This window comes from Nerophis ophidion, linkage group LG17, assembly GCF_033978795.1.
Source record: "Nerophis ophidion isolate RoL-2023_Sa linkage group LG17, RoL_Noph_v1.0, whole genome shotgun sequence".
NCBI classification, from domain to species: Eukaryota; Metazoa; Chordata; class Actinopteri; order Syngnathiformes; family Syngnathidae; genus Nerophis; species Nerophis ophidion.
The window spans coordinates 41,706,337-41,718,529 of NC_084627.1; positions in this window are offsets into that span (position 1 = coordinate 41,706,337).

Genomic DNA, 12,193 nt, shown 5'->3' on the forward strand with positions numbered 1-12,193 from the left:
GCAGGTTTGACTCTTGTTTATGTTTCAATAACACAAGCTTTGTCTTTTGGTCGGATCGCTTTTCAGTTGCTCCTCTCCTGCTCGCTCCTTGCTCGATTTCAATCGGCCGCGTCGTCGTCGTGCTCTCTTTTGTTTTCGCTCGTCAGGTACTGCTGCGGGTTCTCCTAATCGTTCTGCCACAATCCCTCCTTCTTCTCCCCTTTTATACAGCCTGAGGAGATAAGATGATTGTGTGTCGGTGTGCGATCCACGCACCCTATCTCGCTCGTAGCGTCGCTCCCGGCATGCCCCGCCTCTCCGCTCAGCCGCATTCTCCGCCTCCTTTCCGCCATCTTAGGCAGGGCTCCAGGGTGCCCTGCCTCGCTGCTTGTTCGTCGGCTCCGCCTCTCTACATACCTCCATCGCCAGACGCAAGCTGGGCTTCCGACCGGCTGAGCTGACTCCCCCCTCCCTTTTTTGAAGCGGCGGGAAATGAAAACTGCCATGTCTTCTCTTCATTTTCTTCTTCCATTTCATAGTTGTCTTTTTCCTTGTCTTTCCCTTCTTTGTCCTTTTCTTTGTCCTCTTTGACCTTTTATTTGTCTTTTTTTCATCCTTTTCTTTGTCTTCTTCATTGTCATCATCATCATCTTCTTCTTCATCATCATGTTCTGATTCATCGTCATCATCATCCTCTTCTTCATCATCTGATTCATCTTCTTCATCATCTGATTCATCTCCCTCTTCTTCATCATTATCATCTGATTTATCTTCTTTTTCTTCTTCTTCATCCTCTGATTCATCTTCTTCTTCATCATCATCTGAGTCATCTCTTTCTTTTTCTGATTCTTCCACCAAGGCGAGCTCGTCCTCCCTCTCTTTAGTCGACAGCTCGCCCTGCTGGTCTGCAGATGCCACTGCAGCCCCGCCAGCACCACCCTCATTGCCGTATTCTTCCTCTGACACCTCTTCGTCCTCTTCTTTGGGGGGACACTCACCGCCTCCCCCCCACCTGGTCCGCCAGTACCTGCAGGAGCCGCACTTGTTGGTGGGACTCCTGCTTGCCGCCAGCTCGGTGAACGTCCTTCCTCGCCTCCGATGGTCCTTCCGCGTTGGGCGCCAAATGTGACAGTTTCTTGCTGTCGTGCGGGTTCCACGGACCATCAAGTAAGGACATTTTGCTCCTGAGCAGGTTTGACTCTTGTTTATTTTTTAATAACACAAGCTTTGTCTTTTGGTCGGGTCGCTTTTCAGCTGCTCCTCTCCTGCTCGATTTCAATCGGCCGTGTCGTCGTCGTGCTCGCTTTTGTTTTCGCTCGTCAGGTATTGCTGCGGGTACTCCTACTCCTTCTGCCACGATCCCTCCTCCTTCTCCCCTTTTATACAGCCAGAGGAAATAAGATGATTGTGTGCCGGTGTGCGAACAACGCACCTGATCTCGCTCGTAGCGTCGCTCCCAGCACGCCCCGCCTCTCCGCTCGGCCGCATTCTCCGCCTCCTTGCCGCCATCTTGGGCAGGGCTCCAGCGTGCTCGTTCGTCGGCTCCGCCTTTTTACAGCATGTTTTCCATTTTTTATTACAAGTTCAGGCACCGTTCAAGCACAGACAATGTCTTTGAAGTAGTTTGGTTAAAATAAAACCAAACCCACATTTTATTAAAAATTGACCACAGGAAATGAAAACATAAGTTAGTAATTGCTATGAAACAGAATAAATGACCTGTTTCTTCCCACTCCTTTTCGGACATGTTGCAATTGGGAAGTATAAATGTGATGAAGCACATTATAAGTGTATACATGTGGACAATAAAATACAGTGATGCCGTTGATGCCAATGGATAATGAATCCTTCTGTAAGTGCTGCAAAGTGCCCGGAGGTGACGAGTGCAAGGTGACTTCTCTGCAGGATGTCATTAGATTTACTTGTAATTCTGAAGGAAAATGCATGATGGAGCTTTAAGGTAGCTCTTGAAAGAGATGAAACCATTCCATTAGAGGAGATTGTGACTGAGAAGCTCTGCAGCGTCATGGGTAAGGCCATGTGATGGGGAGCGTCTGTCACAACTTCAAATCCAATTTAGTGTGCTGGCCAACTTGGCAGTCGTTCAAATACACAAATCAAGGTATGAAGTGTTTGTGTGTTGCTTTTATGTGATGTCTTTGCTGGCAACGTGAGCTGTAAAAGTCACCACCTGTGAAATCCTCAGGTGTATTATATGTGAGCATGCAGGCACATTCTGTTGTATGTGTGCATATTAGTGTGTGTCAATGCAGGTACGTTGTGTTGTATGTGTGCGTATTAGTGTTTGTTGATGCAGGCACATTGTGTTGTATGTGTGCATATTAGTGTGTGCATGCAGGCACATTGTGTTGCATGTGTGCATATTAGTGTGTGTTAATGTAGGCACATTGTGTAAATGCAGGCACATTGTGTTGTATGTGTGCATATTAGTGTGTGTTAATGTAGGCACATTGTGTTGCATGTGTGCATATTAGTGTGTGTTAATGTAGGCACATTGTGTAAATGCAGGCCCATTGTGTTGTATGTGTGCATATTAGTGTGTGTTAATGCAGGCACATTGTGTTGTATGTGTGCATATTAGTGTGTGTTAATGCAGGCACATTGTGTGCATGTAGGTACATTGTGTTGTATGTGTGCATATTAGTGTGTGTTAATGCAGGCACATTGTGCTGTATGTGTGCATATTAGTGTGTGTTAATGCAGGCATATTGTGTGCATGCAGGCACATTGTGTTGTATGTGTGCATATTAGTGTGTGTTAATGCAGGCACATTGTGCGCATGCAGGCACATTGTGTTGTATATGTGCATATTAGTGTGTGTTCATGCAGGTACATTGTGTGCATGCAGACACATTGTGTTGTATGTGTGCATATTAGTGTGTGTTCATGCAGGTACATTGTGTGCATGCAGACACATTGTGTTGTATGTGTGCATATTAGTGTGTGTTAATGCAGGCAAATTGTGTAAATGCAGGCACATTTTGTTGTATGTGTGCATATTAGTGTGTTAATGCAAGGACATTGTGTGCATGCAGGCACATTGTGTTGTATGTGTGCATATTAGTGTGTGTTCATGCAGGTACATTGTGTGCATGCAGACACATTGTGTTGTATGTGTGCATATTAGTGTGTGTTAATGCAGGCAAATTGTGTAAATGCAGGCACATTTTGTTGTATGTGTGCATATTAGTGTGTTAATGCAAGGACATTGTGTGCATGCAGGCACATTGTGTTGTATGTGTGCATATTAGTGTGTGTTAATGCAGGCACATTGTGTGCATGCAGCCACATTGTGTTGTATGTGTGCATATTAGTGTGTGTTAATGCAGGCACATTGTGTGCATGCAGGCACATTGTGTTGTATGTGTGCATATTAGTGTGTGTTATTGCAGGCAAATTGTGTAAATGGAGGCACATTTTGTTGTATGTGTGCATATTAGTGTGTTAATGCAAGGACATTGTGTGCATGCAGGCACATTGTGTTGTATGTGTGCATATTAGTGTGTGTTAATGCAGGCACATCGTGTGCATGCAGACACATTGTGTTGTATGTGTGCATATTAGTGTGTGTTAATGCAGGCACATTGTGTGCATGCAGGCACATTGTGTTGTATGTGTGCATAAGTGTGTGCATGCAGGCACATTGTGTTGTGTGCGGGTGCATGCAGGCACAGTGTGTTGTATGTGTGCACAAGTGTGTGTGCATGCAGGCATGTTGTGTTGCATGTGTGCATATAAGTGTGTGTGCGTGTCTATTGAGCCTGCAGGTGTGGAGGCTCCTTTAGGACATGAGAATCCCTGGAAGGACAAGATGGTAACAGCACATAAAAGGTTGGAGATAACCCCAAATGGATCACAGGGGAATTTAGGGCAAGTGAGAAAATGGAAAGCCAAGAGGTGAAAGGCGAGGATGAATGAGACATCTCACTGAAGAAGACATGTGGGGGATAAAGATCTTAGGAAATTGGAAGTAAGAATTGATAGGGGGTCAAGGAGACCAGAGGAGGATGGAGAATGTGTTTGTGCCTCCTACACATAAAACCAGTGCCACCAAAACCTTTGAAATGGAGGGGAAAACTTTCTTTTTTCATGATGTTTGAATGTCAAGATGGTGTCTATTAAATGTGTCGTCTTTCAATTCAAGGCTGAATTGTGAATTTCAGGAAACAAGGAATGCAAAGTTCACTCGCAACTGTTGCATACAGTACAGCTACTTCTTGTTAGAGTATGTCACAACTTTATTCCAAAATGGAATACACCCAAGTTTGTCCTCAAAAGACACTTTACCATAATAAAGAAGATGAAACATGAACATAATTATTGACAGCCTCTGCTCAGTATTTAGTCGATGCAGCAATTACAGCCTCAAGTCTTTTTGAATACAATCTTGGCACACTTATCTTTGGATAGTTTGCAGCACCTCTCAAGCTCCATCAGGTTGGATAGGAGGTTTTCATCCAGGATGTCTCTGTACATTGCTGCATTCATCTTTCCCACCAACAGGTTGAATGTGAAGTCTTCATCCAGGATGTCTCTGTACATTGCTGCATTCATCTTAGTCTAGTCAGGAAGGTGACCAAGAACCTGATGGTCACTCTGTCAGGGCTACGGCATTCCTCTGTGGAGAGAGGAGAACCTTCCAGAAGGACGACTATCTCTGCAGCAATCCACCAATCAGACCAGACCGAAGCCATTTCTTGGTAAAAAAGTTTGCCAAAATGCACCTGAAAGACTCTCAGACAATGAGAAACTAAATTATCTGGTCTAGTGAGACAAAGATTGTGTCAGGCTTTCCCCTGACAGTTTGTCTATGTTTTAGTTTTCCCTCTGTGTTTAGTATTTCCTGTCCTTAGTTCCTGTCTAGTGCTCTTATTTTGTCAGCTTCCTGTCTTGATACCCTGAGTGCTGTGTTCCTCCTCAGCTGCGGCTGATTGGCACCTGGCCACACCTGTTGCCAATCAGCCCGCTCCTATTTGTACCTGCTTTGTGTTGTGCCAGTTGCTGGATCATTGTATTGTCATTTGTATTAATCGTTGCCACATGTCGCTCTTGTCGTGTCGTTTTGTTACAGCTACTACCCGTCGTGCTACATTTTGTCCTGGTCGTCGTAGCGGTAAGCTGTTTCTGTTGGCATTAGCCATTTCCAGTTTTTCCTGTTTGCTACCCGCTAGCTTCCACGCTTGGTCATTTTTTTGTTTCTTGCTAGCTTCTATGCTAAAGACCCTTAGTTTGTTATTCCGGCCATGTGCACGCTTTTTGTTCGTACCCTTTGTTTGTTCCAGTTCTAGTATTTTAAATTAAAACCATGTTTTCATATTCTATGCCTGCCTCCGGCTCTGCATCTTGGGGTTCGTCAACACCAACTAACCCTGACAGATTGAAGTCTTTGGAGTAAATGTTTGGAAGAAAGCAGGCACCGCTCATCACCAGGACAGTACCATGTCTTCAGTGAACATGGTGGTGGCGGCATCGTGGTGTGGGGATGGTTTTCTTTAGCAGGAACTGGGAGACTGGTCAGGATCGAGGGAAAGATGAATGCAGCAATGTACAGAGACATCCTGGATGAAAACCAATATCGCTCATCCAATCAGATGGAGTTTGAGAGGTGCTGCAAAAGATGATTGAGCAAAACTGCCAAGTTTGTATTAAAAAATGGCTATAATTGCTGCCAAAGGTGAATCAACTAGGTGTTGAGCAAAGGGCTGTCTATACTTAAGTTCTGCACATTTTTGGGGGGATTTTATTTTTAATACTTTTGCAATAAAAAATGAAATGTAATGTTGTTGTTATGGGTATTTGAGGAGAAAAATAAATGTATTCCATTTTGGAATTAGGGCTGTAACATAAAAAATGTGGAAAAAGAGCTGTGAATTTCCAAATGCACTGTAAGTCTGCCCCAGGTCTGAAATGTAAGTCAATGGCATATTTTTGTCAAAGGAAGTCAGTGATGTCACCTGCTGTCCAGGTAGGTATTCATCAAAGTGACATCTCACTTGGTTCCAAGAGAGCAACACAAAGCTCATGAGAGAAGCAAAAAGTCACGTTTGCCATTTCAAATGTTAACATTTCTGTTGATGGAGCCCACCTCAGTCTGGGCATCTAGTTTTGCCAAAGGGGCTTCATGCCAGACTGGATCAGGAATGTTTTTTTTTTTTGTTTTGTTGTTTACATAGTGACAGGACTTAGTTTTACCTTTGAAGAAACTGCTGTCAACACTGGTCACACTAAAGATTACACTTGGTGTGCATCAAATGTCATCAGCATGAATGAATTTAATGTAGAGCAATGATTGAATTGCACTAATAATCCGTTTAAATGTGAAGTTTTTAACAGGCTTCATTCGAAAAAGAACACAACCAATGTGTCAGAACGTGGACTTGGGGGTTTGTTTTTTCAGAAGTCATAGGAAAGTTGGCGCGAGCAAAACGTGAATGTAAGTACATATTTTATTTTAACACTAACAAACTACAAAAAAAGGAAGCAAACAAAAGGCGCGCACAATGGCTGAGAACAAACGTGACTAAAGAAAACAAAAACTAGCACAAAGGCAGAACTATGGACAAAAGGCAAAGCTCGATAACTGGGACATAAAAAACAAAAACTTACTTGGCATGGGCAGGAGGGAAACTATGGACAGTATGAGTTACAGGCAGGGCATGGCATGAAATAGAAGTACAAAAACGTAACTATGAAACAAAACTATCGCAAAGACAAAACTATGAACATAAAACAAAACACTTGCACAATGGCATGAATACATTACTTGGAAAGAGACAAGGGGCATGGATCATTGGCATGGATGTGGAGAGTGTAATCAAGGGAGGTATATGGTGAAGCTGCCAGGTTGACTACCTTGCACATGTGGCTTAAATAATACTGTGGTGATTAGTGAAAACAGGTGCATGACATGGGGACAAGGTGAAAACTGATGGGTTGCTATGGTGACTAAAAAAAATAAAAGTGCACAAAGAGTCCAAAAACAAAACCGAACATGACTAAAACAACACATGATGACACAGACATGACACAATGACCAGCAAAATGTTACAAATAGTAGTCTAAAAGAAGAAATGTCTCTAATTGTCACAATTGGAAGTTGAACATTGGTTGCCTGTCATTGCGGCCTCATGCACATAGCACAGCTGCACGTACACAAAAGCAATCTAAACAATTGCTCAGCCTGGGAGGCAGAGAAAATGTGTCCGTGAAAAAATAATCCAACCAAAAATAACAACGCAAAAAGAACAGTAAATATTGGAGTTGATATTAAGCGGTTATTTTCTACCTGATGTTGTTTTTCGACAAAACAATCCGATCATGAATTCTACAAACAAATTAGTATCAGGAAGACACAATGTTAATGTTGGTGTGACCCCAAAATGCAGAGAAAGCCGAAACGTAGGTAGTAAACACAGGACCGAAGCAGCTGCAGTGTAACACATCGACATCCAACTTCACTACGCAACAGAATGCAACACTCGACACCAGGCAACACCCCAGCCTCGTCTCAGAATGCAACACTACACCAGGCAACACCCCAGCCTCGTCTCAGAATGCAACACTACACCAGGCAAAACCCCAGCCTTGTCTCAATATGCAACACTCTACACCAGGCAACACCGCAGCCTCGTCTCAGAATGCAACACTCTACACCAGAAAACACCCCAGCCTCGTCTCAGAATGCAACACTCTACACCAGGCAACACCCCAGCCTCGTCTCAGAATGCAACACTCGACACCAGGCAACACCCCAGCCTCGTCTCAGAATGCAACACTCTACACCAGGCAACACCCCAGCCTCCTCTAAGAATGCAACACTCTATACCAGGCAACACCCCAGCCTCGTCTCAGAATGCAACACTCGACATCAGGCAACACCCCAGCCTCGTCTCAGAATGCAACACTTTGCACCAGGCAACACCCCAGCCTCGTCTCAGAATGCAACACTCTATACCAGGCAACACCCCAGCCTCCTCTAAGAATGCAACACTCTATACCAGGCAACACCCCAGCCTCGTCGCAGAATACAACACTCGACACCAGGCTCGTCTCAGAATATAATACTCTATACCAGGCAACACCCCAGCCTCGTCTTAGAATGCAACACCCGACACCAGGCAACACCCCAGCCTAGTCTCAGAATGCAACACTCTACACCAGGCAACACCCCAGCCTCGTCTCAGAATGCAACACTACACCAGGCAACACCCCAGTCTCGTCTCAGAATGCAACACTCTACACCAGGCAACAACCCAGCCTCGTCTCAGAATGCAACACTACACCAGGCAACCCCCCAGCCTCGTCTCAGAATGCAACACTCTACACCAGGCAACACCGCAGCCTCGTCTCAGAATGCAACACTCTACACCAGAAAACACCCCAGCCTCGTCTCAGAATGCAACACTCTACACCAGGCAACACCCCAGCCTCGTCTCAGAATGCAACACTCTACACCAGAAAACATCCCAGCCTCGTCTCAGAATGCAACACTCTACACCAGGCAACACCCCAGCCTCGTCTCAGAATGCAACACTCGACATCAGGCAACACCCCAGCCTCGTCTCAGAATGCAACACTTTGCACCAGGCAACACCCCAGCCTCGTCTCAGAATGCAACACTCTATACCAGGCAACACCCCAGCCTCCTCTAAGAATGCAACACTCTATACCAGGCAACACCCCAGCCTCGTCGCAGAATACAACACTCGACACCAGGCTCGTCTCAGAATATAATACTCTATACCAGGCAACACCCCAGCCTCGTCTTAGAATGCAACACCCGACACCAGGCAACACCCCAGCCTAGTCTCAGAATGCAACACTCTACACCAGGCAACACCCCAGCCTCGTCTCAGAATGCAACACTACACCAGGCAACACCCCAGCCTCGTCTCAGAATGCAACACTCTACACCAGGCAACAACCCAGCCTCGTCTCAGATTACAACACTCTACACCAGGCAACACCCCAGCCTCGTCTCAGAATGCAACACTCTACACCAGGCAACACCCCAGCCTCGTCTCAGAATGCAACACTCTATACCAGGCAACACCCCAGCCTCCTCTAAGAATGCAACACTCTATACCAGGCAACACCCCAGCCTCGTCGCAGAATACAACACTCGACACCAGGCTCGTCTCAGAATATAATACTCTATACCAGGCAACACCCCAGCCTCGTCTTAGAATGCAACACCCGACACCAGGCAACACCCCAGCCTAGTCTCAGAATGCAACACTCTACACCAGGCAACACCCCAGCCTCGTCTCAGAATGCAACACTACACCAGGCAACACCCCAGCCTCGTCTCAGAATGCAACACTCTACACCAGGCAACAACCCAGCCTCGTCTCAGATTACAACACTCTACACCAGGCAACACCCCAGCCTCGTCTCAGAATGCAACACTCTACACCAGGCAACACCCCAGCCTCGTCTCAGAATGCAACACTACACCAGGCAACACCCCAGTCTCGTCTCAGAATGCAACAGTCTACACCAGGCAACACCCCAGCCATGTCTCGGAATGCAACACTCGACACTAGGCAGACAGGAAGTGAACAAAGGGAAGAAGGAGCGCTGTAAGTTTAAATAAACACAAAAGAGAAGACAATAATAAAGTGCAAACCTGTCATGACGGATCAAGCGAACTGGTCTTCTTTGCTGTCGGCTAGGGATGTAACCATTTCAACTTTTCATACCACAGTAATCATTATTATTGCCCTATTGTTAAATGTTCTCAAAAGGTACTCACACACATTGAAATCCAAGTTATTAAAAACTAAAATAAACACTATTTTGCATGTTCGTGCTTCACTCATACTGTTTTAGTCTTAGTTTTTAATGGCTAAGCTTTTATTGTTTTAAATATTTGTTTGTACTGCAACACTTTATGACTCATTTAAATCAATTTAAATAGATTTTCAAATAAAATCTGTTGTTGCTGGGGGGCATTGAATCCTACTCTGTTCAGCGGTCATTGAATGCACCATAAAAAACATTTTTGTCTCTTAACAACTAGGCCAAGACAGGACAGCCTGGAGCCAACTTCAATGTATGCATTGAAGCTGGTGCCAGTTAGTGTGCGAGTAATCAATCTGGGTTTTTCAAAGACTTTAATTTAAAATGGTCAAGCGGTAGGAAATGGATGGATAAATAGATGGAATATTAATTGCCATGGTTTTTACTGTAGTTATCATTATTACTGTTTATGGTTACATCCCTTCGGCAGGCTATACATTTATTGATTCTGTACAGTGTTTCCCACAGGTCAGGTATCTATTTGTGGTGGTGTGGTGGAATGGGGGGGGGGGGGGGGGGGGGGGGGTGGGGGGTGGCAGCGGCGATGACCAAAAAGAACGCGGAGTTGGAATATAATTACATTCGCGGAGTTACAATGCATAGTAGGCTACCGCCACCTACTGCACCGGAGTTGTAACTACAAGCTCCATTCACAGACAGAGTCCCATTGCTTTTATGAGCGGTCGAGCAAGTCAGAAGCCGGAAAAAAAAAAATATATATATATCATGTTTTTTTGTTTTTTTTAAAATCTATTTGTGGCGGCCGCAATTCTTTCGTGGCGGGCTGCCACAAATAACCGAATGTGTGGGAAACCCTGCTGTAGCTAACGTTACCAGCTAAACTTGTTTGCAGATTACAAACATACCGTAATTCCTCGAATTGCCGCCGGGGCGCTAATTAATTCAAAACCTCTTTTCACTCCGGCGTTTACCAAAGGCATGCGGTAAATTTAGGCCTGCGCTTATGAATTTGAGTGTGATGTAAGGATACTGTCACGGTTTGGTATTACAAGTGTGGCGAGGAACCCAAGGATGCAGACACACGAAAGGTGAGTAAAACAGTCTTTACTCAGTAGAATGTACTTACAACTAAGGGTGCTCCAAAAAGGAGATCACTAAGGACGACGAAGCAAGAAGGTAAACTCAAAAAGGGCTTCGTGGCAAAAACAACAAAAGTTATCCAATCTAAACTAAAACTTGGGCTGGAGTTTGCAAGACGTGCAACTACAAACTAAGACACAGGCTGGATGGCACCAGGAGCAGTCAGGAACAAGCGTAGCAAAATGCAGGAGAGATCTCGGAGTGAAGCCACAGGGTTGAATCGCCAAGTGCCATCCAGCTGCCAAATTGCAGGTTAAATATCCTCAATCAAAATTAGAAACAGCTGTGCACGTGTCGCAGCTCCACCCACGAGAGAGACGGGAACTGCAGGGGAAAGAGAACTGGAGTGAGGTCACAAGGTCAACTGCACCAACAAAGGAAACTGAATACAAACCACTAGGTGGCAGCAGGTGGTGACAGTATCCCCCCCCTTAATCAACGGACGCCACCTGGCGGACCTCCTGGCTTCTCAGGAAATCTACGATAAAAATCAGTGATTAAGGATTTATCAAGTATAAGAGAACGAGATATCCACGAGCGATCCTCTGGCGAGTAACCCTTCCAGTCGATCAGGAACTGCACCCCCTTGCCTCGCCTCCTGGCGTCCAGAATGGTGTTGACAATGTAGGCCGGATGACCCTTCACCTGCAGAGGAGCTGGGGGGGACACTGAAGGGGGACTAATGTCGCTTGACTCAACGGGCTTCAGGCGGGAGACATGGTAGACAGGGTATGACTTGAACGACTTAGGTACCTTGAGTCGAGCTGTGTCAGGGGTGATCATCCGTTCCACCTCATATGGTCCTATGAATCTGGGTGCCAGTTTCCTTGACTCCCCTGGCAGCGTAACGTCTCTGGATGAGAGCCAAACCTTTTGGCCGGGTTTGTAGTCAGGGGCTGGTCTTCGGTGACGATTAGCCACGGTCTGGTTTCGTCTGGCAGTTTGAGACAAGGCGGCACGGGTATCACGCCAAACACGGTGCGCCCGGCGCAGGAAGGCATTCACGGAAGGAACTGCGGACTCAACCTCCTGAGAGGGAAATATAGGAGGTTGAAAACCATGCACAACATGAAAAGGAGACCGGCCAGTAGATGAACAAATGAGGGTGTTACGGGCATACTCCACCCAAGGGAGATAGGTGGACCACAATGCTGGATGTTGGTGACAGACACATCTCAAGGCCGCTCCTAAGTCCTGGTTGGCTCTTTCGGATTGTCCATTAGATTGCGGGTGGTATCCTGATGACATACTGACGGTCGCCCCCAACAGGTTGCAGAATGCTCTCCATGTA